Here is a 13,207-nt window from a genome sequence, read left to right as displayed (position 1 = left end):
AACAAGCTAGGAGACTGAAGAAATTAGACAAGTATCTGCTCATTGTCAAAGTGATGGCTTTTTAACGTTTAATCTGGGTGAGTATATTTTAACAGTCAAAAGATACAAGGTTATAGGTCAAATAGAGAATTTGTGAAAATAAGGAATATTTCATGTGCAAAATCATTCAGGATCTGATAAGAGTAAAAGAAGATTGTTTTTTCCTGAACATTTGTTCATTGGCTAAGAAGCTGCAAATTATGCAATTTGATACAAATTTTGTATTAAGTAACTGTTGGATATTATCCAATATGGGCTGTTCTTCAGGGAAAAAAAAAAGTGCATGCAGCATTATTATCAAGAGAACGGTTTCACATATTTGTTTTTTTATTCTTCATTCTGAACAGTTGCTATCAGCCATAAAATTGCTCTATTACTATGGTTAGCTTCATGTTTCAGGCCAACCACATAGAACTATAAATGTGGCTGGTTGAAATATTGAACAATTTTCCCAGATTCTGGCTACTCGTATAGCTGTGTGGAGACACTTGGGAACAGAAAGTACCAGCATCTTTGTTCCCCATAAGCTTTGACATCACTTAAAAGTAAAGCTTTAACCTGATGGGAGCTTGGTGTGGAGTCAAGAGTATACTGCAGTGACACCTGGTGTTTAAAGTAGAATTAGTCCCTGTGAAGTGGGAATGACAATTTACTTTTAATTGGGTACACATTCACTGAAAGACTCCCAGTTGATCCTGTGTTCATGGAGCACAGCATTATGTTGAACTACAAAGCATTGGAGCTAAAGAGTGTCTTGACATTGCTTCATAGAAAATGTGCCTGACAGATGTGTTTCAAAAGCCCAAAACTACAGTGGCATGATCTTCCTTGCACTGTAGCTGGCAAGACACTTCTGCACTACTTCTTCTCAGTTGGCTATTACATAAATGAGATTGACCTTTCATATAACTCACACGACTGGAATTTCTGTACAGCCTTTGTGGAAGGACTGATAGGCAAGAACAGAGAACTGTCAGTTCAGGCAGAAAACAGGGATCCTGTGTGTGTCGTAGTGCTAGAAAGCAAATTAGAGCTAAAACAGATTCTTCTGAAACAGCTCCTGCTAAAGAGCTTATTGACCAAAGTAGTCAAGATCTGCGTATTTACAGATGTGACTGAAATGGCATGTAAATCCCATTATCAGTTAATGTAATTAAGGATTATTAGGATAATGTAAGATAATAATAACGAGGATCATTATTATTCAGGATTTCAGTTTGCCACAAGATGAAATAAAAAATAAGATCTGGTTGCAATCTCTAATTTGGGCTGATGAAGTATTTCTATTATGCAAAATGTTTGTGTCACCTATTTCAAAAACCACAAAAATGCTCCACATTTATGTAGTTAATCCTTGAAATTTGACAAGGACAAAACTCTAAGGCCAGCATTCTTGTTTTCCTTTATGCCACAAAATTCTCTTAAGAGGTTGGCTGAGCTACAAAAGTCAGATTATCCTAAAAGTCACTGGTTTTTTTTCCTTTCCTTTATTTTTCTGGAAAATTATGGGAGCCTGTAAAAACAAACAAATAAACACAAACCTGAACTTTCTAAGGCTCCATGTCAACCAGCAGATAGCCAAGCCTTGTCCAGCAGATACTTGAAGGCTGGCACTCAAACTAGCATTCAGAGGTCTTCCTAATTACTCAGCTGCAGCTTATTTTCAGCAGCAAAGTACAAAGATAAAAAAGGGTCTGGGCAAAATGAAGTCTGGATGGGTTCTGAAGGAAGCAAAGAGCTGCTGCTCCAAGTAATGTAATGAATCTTGCAACCCAGCAGCAGAGCACCACTGTGCTGTTTCTAGGTTAGAGGGCTGAGGCTGTCACAGACTGGAGGAGAGTGATCAGTAGCTTGTCCTTAAAACACACAGTTCCTTGAGAACTCCTTCCGGTCATTTTGGAAGATAGGAGGGACACTTGCTTTCCCCCAGTTTTCATGCACCTGTCCAAATCATCGTGATGATCCAAAGATAATCAAAATGCAATGACATGAGCCAGCTCCCTCAGCATTTTTGGGTGCATCCCACTGGGGTCCGTGTCCATTTTGTTTAAGTATTCTGTAACCTGATCCTCTTCCACCTCACTTACGTGTTCCTTGTGTCAAACTCTCCCTCTGTCTCCAGGTCCTTGGATTGCTGAAGGTAGGTTTTTCTAGTAGAGACTGAGGTGAAGAAGGCATTCGGTATCTCAGCCTTTTCTGTATCCTGTGTCACCAGGCCCATGCCACCTTCAGCAGCAACAGGCTCACATTTTCCCTAGTCCTCCTTTTGTGACTGATTTAATTACAGAAAGCCTTCTTGTTGCCTTTAACACCCCTCACCAGATTTAATTCTGGTTGGTCTTTGGCTTTCCCGTGTCTTGCCTGCTTGGACAAGGTCTCCTGTTCCTGCTTCACAGGTCTCCTGTCCCTGCTTTCACCTTCTATATACTTCATTTTTGTGGTTTAATCTTGCCAGAAGCTCCTTGTTCATCCATGCAGGTCTCCTGGCATTTTTGCCTGACTTTCTGCTCCTTAAATGGACCCCTGTTGACCTTGGAGGAAGTGAAGCTTGAACATCAATCAGCTTTCTTGGATCCCTCCAAAGCCTTATGCTTTTGGACTCTTTCAAGCAGATCCCACACAGCCACCTCATTCACCAAATAAGAGGATTTTTGGGAAAAGTAGTATTGTGACCTTATTTACAATGACTTTACTTGCCCAATCAGGTGTGGGGTTTTTGCCCACAGAAACTGTCTCAGTAGTTCTAAGCATAAAAAATAGCACAAAACTGTATGAAGTATGTGAAGTTATTTGAAAATCTGAGGTTTCTTTCCCTCCAGATTTTGCAGCTTAGGTAACACTTGAAGGTTTGGTACATGATTGAAAGATGTTGATTGCCACTTGTTTGTGACATGTCTGCAGCTGGCACTATAAAGACTGATAAGTGGAAGGATAAGATGACAAGCAGCTAAAATACTCATTGGGCAGATGAGTGCAAAGAGATGAGTGGGAGCAAAGTCCATTCTCTGCTGTTCATTGTAATAGGTTTTTTATGATACTCTAACAGTGAGATTACTTTTTACCATGGCTCCCAAATTCCCACTAGGTCCTCCTGGGTTTATCTACAGTGTTCTCCAATACACATGGTGTCTGGCAAGCCTCCTAGCCCAGGCACAGCCTGATTCTGCAGCCCATGTTACCAGAATATACAGTCAGCTCTGGGATAAGATCTCCTAAGCTGCCTCAGCACAGCTCCAGCCTTGTTCCTGGCAGGCCCAGGTCCAAGCCTCAGCTGAGGAGCCTGCACAGAACCACACAAGCCCATGGAGCTTGTATGTCTCCGCACAAACACTGCAGTTTGGCCACAACCTAGGTAATTACCACAAAAGGGAGATAAATAGGTGGGTGTATTTCTTTAACTATGTGTATGCATGGCTGTCAAGGGGAGACGAGAAGAAAGAGCAGCATCACAAGTTTGAGATCACATAACTTCCCTTGTCAAAGCTCTTCTTATGCACCTTTTCACTTGGAATTGTCTGAGCAATGGCCTATAGTGAAAATTGGCCTGAAACTCTAGACAGAAAGATTTCAGGTTGTTTGTGATCATTTGTGCGGTTCACAGAGCAAGAGAGTTTGGAAGTGAGAACTCTCCCACTTGAAATGTGTGAGCTGGAAGCAATACCACCGTGAGGTGCTACAGCAAGAGGAACCCCTTCACAAAGAGAACATGGCCTGGGGGTTATCCTGCGCTTTTCAGCCACTTATATGACAAAATTAAAACCAAAATTACTGTCTTGGTGCCTGGGGTGGCTGTACAAGCATGTTCTTAATAAATAAAGTATTTTTAGGTTAAGCTAAAAAGACCCCTTCAAAAAACAAACTATTCATTTTTGGACCCAAGCTGAGTAACTTTATTTGCTTTCAAAAAAAAAAAAAACAAACCCAAAACACTTTAACATGTATGGAGAATACTCATGAAGCTATTATAGCCCTAGCTGGTTACCACAAAGTAAGAGCTGAGTTTTTGGGTACCCTGCAGCACTAAGGGAGTTAGGTAACTTCAAAGGAGTTCAACAGGCAATGTACTGAGAACAAACCACTTGAGGCAGTCACTGAGGAGCACAGAGATGATATTAAGGGTTTGCTCACCCAAAGTAGATAGGCAGGTACTTCCTGACAGTCATCTTTCACAGACACAAACCATTCCAAAATGTTCTGACAGCTTGTGTCTTGAAACCTCTGTGTTGGGTGAGATGATGACAACTACTATTTGTAGCATGAAAAAATTAGCCCGAAGAAATAGTTAGCACATGTTCTCTTCTGGAGAAGTGCAATATGAACTCGTTCAGAGCCTAAGCAACCATGACCACATCCGTATGGGGAGCACATGTCCCTTCAGTTAAACACAGCTCTATTTGTGCACCATTGCCCTCTTGGCAAATCTGCATCAATCCAACACTTTAAAGCATGTGTCATCTCCATTATAGTATGCTGGGAAATATAAAGTGCTGGGTACACTTTAGGCTACCTTCAGAACTGATTTAGAGGAGTGCTTGAACTCATTTGAGATTACTATCTGGTCAGGCCAGGTCATCTCTCATGGATCACACAATGTCCAGATTTCCTTTTGGTATTTTAGAAATAGCAACAGAAACTGCATTTGGAGGGATTTGTCTCCAGTGATCCATGCAATTTTCATACTGCAGGAAGAAGAAAGTTGCAGCACTGACAGCCACATGGTGCTATTCGAAATGTAGTTAATTCATGATTAAGCTAATTCATTTGCTCCTCTGTAAGGCAGATCTGCAACAAAGGAAAATAATAAGAATGCTATCACATCACAAAGGATTCTTGCTACTTATTCTTCACAGACATAGAGATAGTTTAAGGTAGGTGAAAAAATTACAGGAATTTTAATCAGACAGACTTTGCCAACATCTGCCATGTTACTACACCCAGCTTGTAGATTCGACACCAAAGGCCTATCAAGTAAGTGCTCTTGCATGTTTGCTTTTGCTCACCATACAGAATATGTTCTCTTTTTCCTAGAAAGCTGCAAGCCCTTGGCATGATTGGCTCTGAATCCATCAGTGATCTCCACAGGGTCCAGAACTTCAAATGCTCTCTGTCCCGTCTCGGCTGTTTCTGATGGCCTGGAAAGGCTCGGGATGGCCTTGGACAGCCCGCGCTCCAAAGGACGAGAAGAGTCTTCAGGTTTTTTCTCGATCTTCAGTGTTTATTAGTTTTTATCTACAAGATTTTCTCTTGGCCCGACAGAGGTCTGCACAGCACGCCAGCCATGAGCACACTGAGAGCCCCCGGGGCGGTCACTTATCTTTATACCCAAAACTACGTATAAGATATTTACCTATTTTACCCCAATACCTTTCACCCTTATTGACAAGTGCACTTTTAGTAAGAACCAATCCCAAAGGGCCACCACCACCACAGAAGATGGAGGCCAAGAAGAAGAAGAAGGACAGGACACGCCCCAATTCCTCCATCTTACTTCTCTAGACCCCCCTGTACCGAAATTCTAAAACCTGTGTTTCACACTATAATTAACCTATCCCTTCACCATTTATCCCAGTGAGATCCTCCCATCCTCATACAGGTGTCGTCTCCTGTGCAGGATCAAAGTCCTGCCACCAGACACTTCTGGCAACATTCCAGGACCTCCGAGCCCCCCAAGGGTTATCTCAGTGACTCTGCACCTCAGTCCTGATGTGCTGAGATCCTACAGCTCTCCTTCCTTGCATGCAGGTTTTGGGGCCCTCTCCTAACTTTTCGCAGGGCTGTTTAATTTATGGGTTGTACTCCCTGTTAGAGCAGAAATAAAAACTTTGCCATTAAGCTGCCTAATTCCCTAACTCATTTCTGTCTCTGATCAACAGATTCAGTAGAAAAAGGATGTGAAGAGAGGCAATCCCCAGAATCCCTGGGCTTGGACAGCTTTAGCATACTTACTGTTTATACAACATGCATCCTCTTGTAGAAAGAGCCACTAGTGAACAACTTCTGTTCCTGCTCATTTTACTGAGTAATATTTGTTCTGCCAGGGACACACCCCTCACTCCAGTGACCATGAAAGAAGGCATGTGTCCCAGAGACAATTTTGGACCAGCATGGGTATCCAGGAAGACTGCCAAGTGTTCTGTTCCTAATGGGAAGAAAGTGGGTACTGCAGGGTACAAGAAACTCTATTCTTTGTGCCTGATGAGGTGGAAGAGCCAGAAGGGGAAGAGAAACTATGGGAGACAGAATGTAGTTGGGATCATTTTCATTTCTAAGACTGCAAAGCTGAATTTCAGTCTTGGGTCCTGGCAGATATGCAGGGCAGCAAGCACCCTCCATACAGACGTCTCAGAGTTCCAGGAGGTTTTGAGTTCAAAACAGTGACTTCAGCATTCAATAGCCCTGGCAAGCACTAAGAGAAAAAAATTGGCATGTGTTAAGGATTTCAAAGAGAGGGGGAGGGAGACTACTGCCAAAAGCTCTCCATTTTGAACTTAGTTTTCCTCAGAAACTCAGTTTCTACTGGTGTTCATTAAAGCTGCAATTTCTATACTTGAGGGAAAAAACAAGAGGCAAAGGATAGGGAGAGAAAGAGGCTCTTAATTTTGAACAACTGTTCACTTCTTGCATTCCCACCCTCAGGTTTTGATGGTACATTCTTAACTGAAATAATTATTGACCATACTTCCCAACTTGAGTTTGGTTTAGGCAGTAACAAAGGCATTTTTGGCAATTAGGCTTAATCTAGAAACTGAAAACAAAGCTCAGTGTTTCTTAAAAACAAACAATGTTCTTATTGTTTGTTAAGGGAGGTTGTTTTTTTTTCCTCTGGTGCTATTTTGAGTTCTAACATGTCTATTGTACACAGGCTGGAGCATTCACTCTGATTGTTTACAACAATTTTTCTGGTGTTGCCAGGCTTTTCTTCTATGAAGCACAATTTTGTAGGCAATGTACAAAACAAGCTGCAGTGTAAATAAACGAAATATGTGCGAAAAGTGTTGGCTCAACACCCCTCAAATTTGTCTCTAGCCCTAAAACTGTCATGAGGGCATTAAACACTCATGACAAGTTGAAAGCACAGTAGGTAGCTCCTTGGATTAAATTTTAAAGGATTGTTTCACTTGTGCAAATTTGGAACTGAAAACATTTCTCTAATTTCCTTGTCTTTAGGGTAGGCTTTGGTGGCTGCCCAGATTTCATTTTGGGTCTGCTGAGCTCACTTGAAAAAATTCAACATCTGTTGTTGCTACCAATATGTCTGAGACCACTGATTTTAGCACTGGAAGGAGACTTTTTTGGTGTGGTAGCTGGAAACTGTTTTTCTGGGTCAACCATATGTGGCTGACCACACCTGGGAGCTAACAGGGGATAGAAGCACTTTGTACCATTACATCTTCATGTTCCACACTAAAGGCCTATCTCCTGTGCTTGATGCACATCTGAGAGGGCCACATGGTCATGGGACAAAACCAATGGGTTTTTGACTCATTAAACTTTTGTGGGAATGGGTTAAACACTACAACATCTTACTGTGATGTTGGTACTGTGGAGAAACAAGCAAAAAGTGAAGCAATGGGGAGTGCTCTTATTGTCAGTACCCTCACCCTCGAACTCAAAGACAGTTTGGTATGTGGCTACAGCACAGCAAGTCCCCCAGCCATGTAATCCATCACACACACATCAGAGAATTTGCCATGTGCATGCAAGTTCATATGCATAACACAAGGGAGACTCAAGAGAAAAACTTTGCACAAAATATTGGGGAAAAAAAAAAAACTTAAATCACTGAATCATATAGTTGTATTGCAAATTCTCCCTACTAACTTAATGATCAAAGTCAGAGGTCAATAGAGAGGAGCTTGTGTCACCCTGTGCTGTGCGGACAAGAACTATGTCACATATTTAAAAGCTGGGAAATTTATTACAAATCATTACTAAAACAGAAAAAAAAAAAAGGTATATTAGCAAGGCTTATAAATTTCTCACTAGTATGGATGCCACAGGTAAGGACTGCCCCAACCTGAGCAGACTCAGGCTTCTCTGTGAGCAGTTTCTGAATGTCCAAATGTAGTCATTGCTGGAATTACCCTCCTCTGGATCTGATCTGAAACAATTAGGCTGGCCCCCAAAAAGGTTCAGTAACTCAGAAATTATGTTTGGTTAGACTGTATGATCACACAAGCCATCACAGAATGTAAGATCCCTTTCTATTTATCAGTTGCTTAAGGCATGGTTAATAACTATCCAGTTTTCTGATGAGCTGCTGAAAAACTGTGTTCAAGACCTCTCAGGAGTGGCAGTTCTGGAGCATCTTAGACTGCCTTAAGAAAGAGGTCAGCTGCACTGTGACACCTAACATTAGAAAGAATCAGGGCTGCTGCCCATGGGATTTCCAAAATAGAGCATGTCCATAGGCGAGGTGGAACACAGGCACAACACATCCAAAACTTCATGGATTACTCAGATTTTCTGAAAGGCTGCAACAGATCCTGTGGTTCCTGGAGGTGTCAGAGGCATTGTGTGTGCTGCATGGCTGATCTGCCCATGTGCTGGATGTAGATGAGTTTGACCAAAAGAAGAGTTGTATTGTTTAACTCAAACTGACATGGACTTTTCAGTGCATGTTTTCTCATGTTAGTCCAGTTTCCTAACCAGAATTCTAGTCATCTCCCCAAATGAACACTGGAATTTACTTTCAATATGTATTTTTCCTCTTCTATAGAAAGCTAAGAGGGTTGCTTTGCTTCTGGAGAGAAGGAAGCTTTCCAGGAAGGAACTGCAGTGAATTGCTTGAGGAAACCAGTGGCCTGCCAAACTGGGGATTTCAAAAGTGAAAGAGAAATGGATTCCTCCTCCTCCTCCTTTTTCCTTACTACTAAGTCTAAAATAGAAAGTTCAAACCATAGTGAGACATATTTTAAGACTTAGTTTAAGTCTATTTTTAAGCACTGAATAATTGTATTATTTTTCTATTGTAAGAACTATTCAATTAGCAGAGACCTGGTAAAAAACTTTATTTTTCTAGGTACCACTTGTTGTGGTTAAGCAATACAGTAAAACTGAGACTAATTTGCTGTGAATGCTGGTGCACTAGACCATGAGGCTCTGTGTCAGTAGAAAGCTGCATGTGACACGCAGATTACAGGCTATTTTTTATTGTCAAACTCAATTCTTCATTCAAACAAATACATTGTCAGAACCCTAATTATTTCTGTTACAAGCACTGCAGCTTGTTATAAAGGGGCATAAAGTCTTTCTCTGCAAATTCTTGATCATCGCATTACAATTCCAAACCATTTGTGAAATACACCATTTAATTTACAGCCTGTTTCTCTCCATGTGGGCTCTGATTACAGAATCATCAATCATTACAGAGTATTAGCCCTATGATGAACCATGCACTGGTTGGTTTTTTTTTCACTCTGGTCTGAAATTAATGCCATTAGTTTTTTCCTCATTATCTCCTGTTCCTCATAATTGCTGACAGGCAAACTGGAAAATCTTGCCTTTCATTCAATCATCTTGCTCTTTTCAGCAGTGGAAACTTTGGGCAGATACAGTAACAATCCTTCTGGCTTCATCTAGTATTACAAAGTTTTTAAATTCTTCATTATCTACCAAATGCTCTGTGCCTGCATTGGAAGCTGCTTCCCTGACTGTAACTGTGAATGGAATTCAAGTTTGATCAATGGAAAAATTTCTACAGGCCTAGCACCTGTTGGTACACGTCTATGTGCAAAACTTATGGCTTATAATTATGCTTTGAGGGAAGAAACAGGGCAAAACAGCAATATCTTTTTCCATTGCTGGCATCTTCAGGTCAGGTCAGAACACTGGAATCAAGGTGGCCGGAACATGGTTAGAACTCAAGGACTAGGGAGCTGCGGGGTTTTTTTACCCAAAATAGAAATGCTGGTAGCTGGAAGATGTTTAAACTAAATCAGCAAAGGTGAGGGGATCCCTGTGGAGCACAGCTGAAAATTGGTATGTGGAAACCCTGGATCTGGTAAGTAGAGCTGGAGGTGGCTAGCTGAGAAGAAAAGACAAGGGTCACACTGCAGCAAAATATCTATTTGAGTACAAAAACAAGAGTCAGTTTTTTAACATTTTATAATGCTACAAATCCCACCAAGCAAGATTTACCACATCCCTGGGCAAGTAATGATGCAGGGTGACCTCACATTGCTGGGTGGCAGTTCAGACACCACCTTCAGTGAAACCTTGCCCTAGATTTAATAGCCTGAGGCCAGGTATCTTTCCTGACTAACATGATGAACAGCAGGCAGAAGTGATCAGGGGCTCACAGCTCAGGCTGATCTGGCATTGGAGCAAGAGAAGTGACAGAAATCCTTTCAGGCAGGCTTCTCCCCCTGAACACAATCTTTGTGGTTTATTGCTGTGAGTGTAGCACAGCCCTGACACAGCTTTTTTGAAAGGTTTTTGTGGCACCCACTTTGGTTTTGTGTTGCTGATGTCAGAGTGTGTTATGTACAGAAGCAAAAGCCCTGACTGATCATTGGATTCATCAGGGTGAATTTGTAACTAAAAGGACAGTACAGGCCTTTGGAATGCAGGTAAAGGTACTGAGTAGGACAAATCTTCAAAGATTCACATAGAAAAAGTTTCTGAAATACTACGAATATTTATTTATCCTTTGGCATGCATGGACTGGGAGTATAACAGCCAAATCCTGAACAAGGAGCAACTTCATTGTAAAGAAACTACTATCAAGTTAGGCCTATTTAGGTTTTTTCAGCCTTTTTTAATACTTCTCTTGCATATTTTATGTCTGTGTTGGTTGATCTGAATTTTCTGTTAACTGAGCTTTTGCTTTTACTCGTTTAAGGAAGTCAGCTTAGTAAATTTCTTTAGTTTAATAAGTAATTCACTGTGCTCATCCATTTTCTGAAACCAAACCCAGCTTTAGAGATTAATTGCTGTTTTCCTGGAACAACTAAAAGAGAAGTCTACTGCTTGATCTGGCAGCAACACAAGGCTTCTGGAATCTGTCCACTTCTGGAAAATTTAACCCAATGTTTTTTAAAGGTTTATCACTTTCTGTCTTGTTCATCAAGATAAAGTAATACTCCTTGTCTTAAGAAATTTTCAGGAAAGAGAAAAAGTCTGACCAACAGTCTTTGAGAAATTTTTTAATTTGTCATTTCTGGATCCTATTTTATTATATAAGGTCTTGTCCAATGCACTGACAGAAGCAATATGATAAACATCAATATAAGACATTGTTTAGGCACAAGGTATTTCTTAGTAATATGAGTGACAATAAACCCCAAATTGCAAATAAAAGCAAAGAGGTGAAGGAGAGTTGTATTCAAGGATTAAAACCACAAACAAATGTGTTTATGTATCTCAAAGCAACAACATATGAGTAAAGAGAAGTTTTGAATTTAAACCCTTTTGAATGAAATGGAGAATCTAATAGCAATGGGAAGCAGAACTACTAAGGTATTATCCATTCAAAGGCAGGAACATGCATGAAAATTACTACTAAATCCATTGTCACAAGTGTCTTTGAGATCAGTGAAGCAGAGATATTTAGTGACTTGGCATTGCTCAAAACCCACTAATCTCCATGAGCAGACTGAGATTCAAAGCAGACCAGGGAGCAACCCTTTGTTCATCATAATAAAGAATTTGCTGTATTCAAATGAAGTCACAGCAAAGTGGATGCGTGCCAGTGCAGCACCAGTGTTCCAAGAGAAAGGCAAGCTAGGAAATTATAGACCCTTCATCTCAATGTCTGCAATTTGCAAAATAAAGGGTACAACCAAGGAGAACATTTGCAAAATGCATGTGCAAAGGAGTATCATTCTCTGTAATCTACTTGTAGATAACTAGCAAGATGGGTGGTGTCGGTTAACTAATCTCCTTTTTGAAAGAACTATGCTACACTTTAGTTATTAAAATTAAAACACTTGAAATCATAATTCATGCATCAGGCTGTTCACCTAATGCCCTGTGGCAGAAGAGGTTAATTCTCCTCTAAAATCAGTGCTGTTATTCTATAAGAATTTGACCAAAATGGTAATCTAGGTCCCAAGTCTCCTAAATTTGGGTTTTGCACACAGCTGAACTGAGCAGCACAAAGAGCAATGTGACCACAAAATAGAGACACAAAAGGAAAATGATCCAAACTTTTAACAACAGCTGTGTCAGGTATCTTCAGTACACTTACCTATGTCGTGTAATTATCCCAAGCCTCTTTTACAAGAGTATCTAGTCCTCTTCCTCCCTGTCCCACTAAGCTGTCCATCAAAAAGAGTTGTGTTCAAGGAAAGGTGTGAGGAAATAAGTATTAGAAACAAAATTATTGGCTTCATACACATCTCTGCTATTATTCATTGCCTTGGGGCTAGCTTCCCATTCCTACTACTTGATTCCCCTGCCCTTCCACTCTTCTTCTACTGCCTTCCTCTGCCATTCCTGTTCCTTCTTTTATTTGTTGTGCTTCCCTGAGCTGCTTCACTCTGCCTTTGTTATCCACTTTTGTGTTTATCCAAGTAACATGTTCCAAATTACTAATTCAGACAAGGCAGTAGATGCTTCATTAGCTCTAGCTCAAATGATACTCTTTCTCTTGTCATCTACACCAAACTTGTGCATTGTGTTAGCACCTTTTGGCCAAATATCTTCAATACCAGTAAGACAAAAAGCCTCCAGGAAAACTGGCTTCTCCCTCTGCTCTGCTCCTTGCTGCTGCTCCACTCCTCCCACAATAAAGCCTGACTTGACAGCTCCTTTAAATGGAAAAAAAATTATACACAAGTAAGTTTGTTCTGTAAACACTCGAACCCTTTGTATTTAGTAACATGTTAGTACCCGCAAGGCTTTCTTTTTGCTTACATAAATCATGGATTAAAATACAACACACCTCTACCAAAGGAAGGCAGCAGAACAGAAGAGCTGAAGTGTTTCTAAACAAAGCCCAACCACTTAGAAACCAAAAAATGAATTCAAAAGACTTAGAAATTCAAGCCAAAACATTACAGTTGAAAAGATAATCACAAAAAAAGGGAAAAAACCCAGAAAGACTTAAAGCACCACCACTTTAAAATTCAGTTTTGGTTTTACAACATCTTCCCTTTGAAAACAAAACCAAAGCCCTAATCTGCCGGAAGAGAAATGAGTGAGATTTAGTAGATGGAACTTAAGA

The sequence above is a fragment of the Melospiza melodia genome, chromosome 1, assembly GCF_035770615.1.
Source record: "Melospiza melodia melodia isolate bMelMel2 chromosome 1, bMelMel2.pri, whole genome shotgun sequence".
Classification (NCBI taxonomy): domain Eukaryota; kingdom Metazoa; phylum Chordata; class Aves; order Passeriformes; family Passerellidae; genus Melospiza; species Melospiza melodia.
This window is presented reverse-complemented; position numbering follows the sequence as displayed.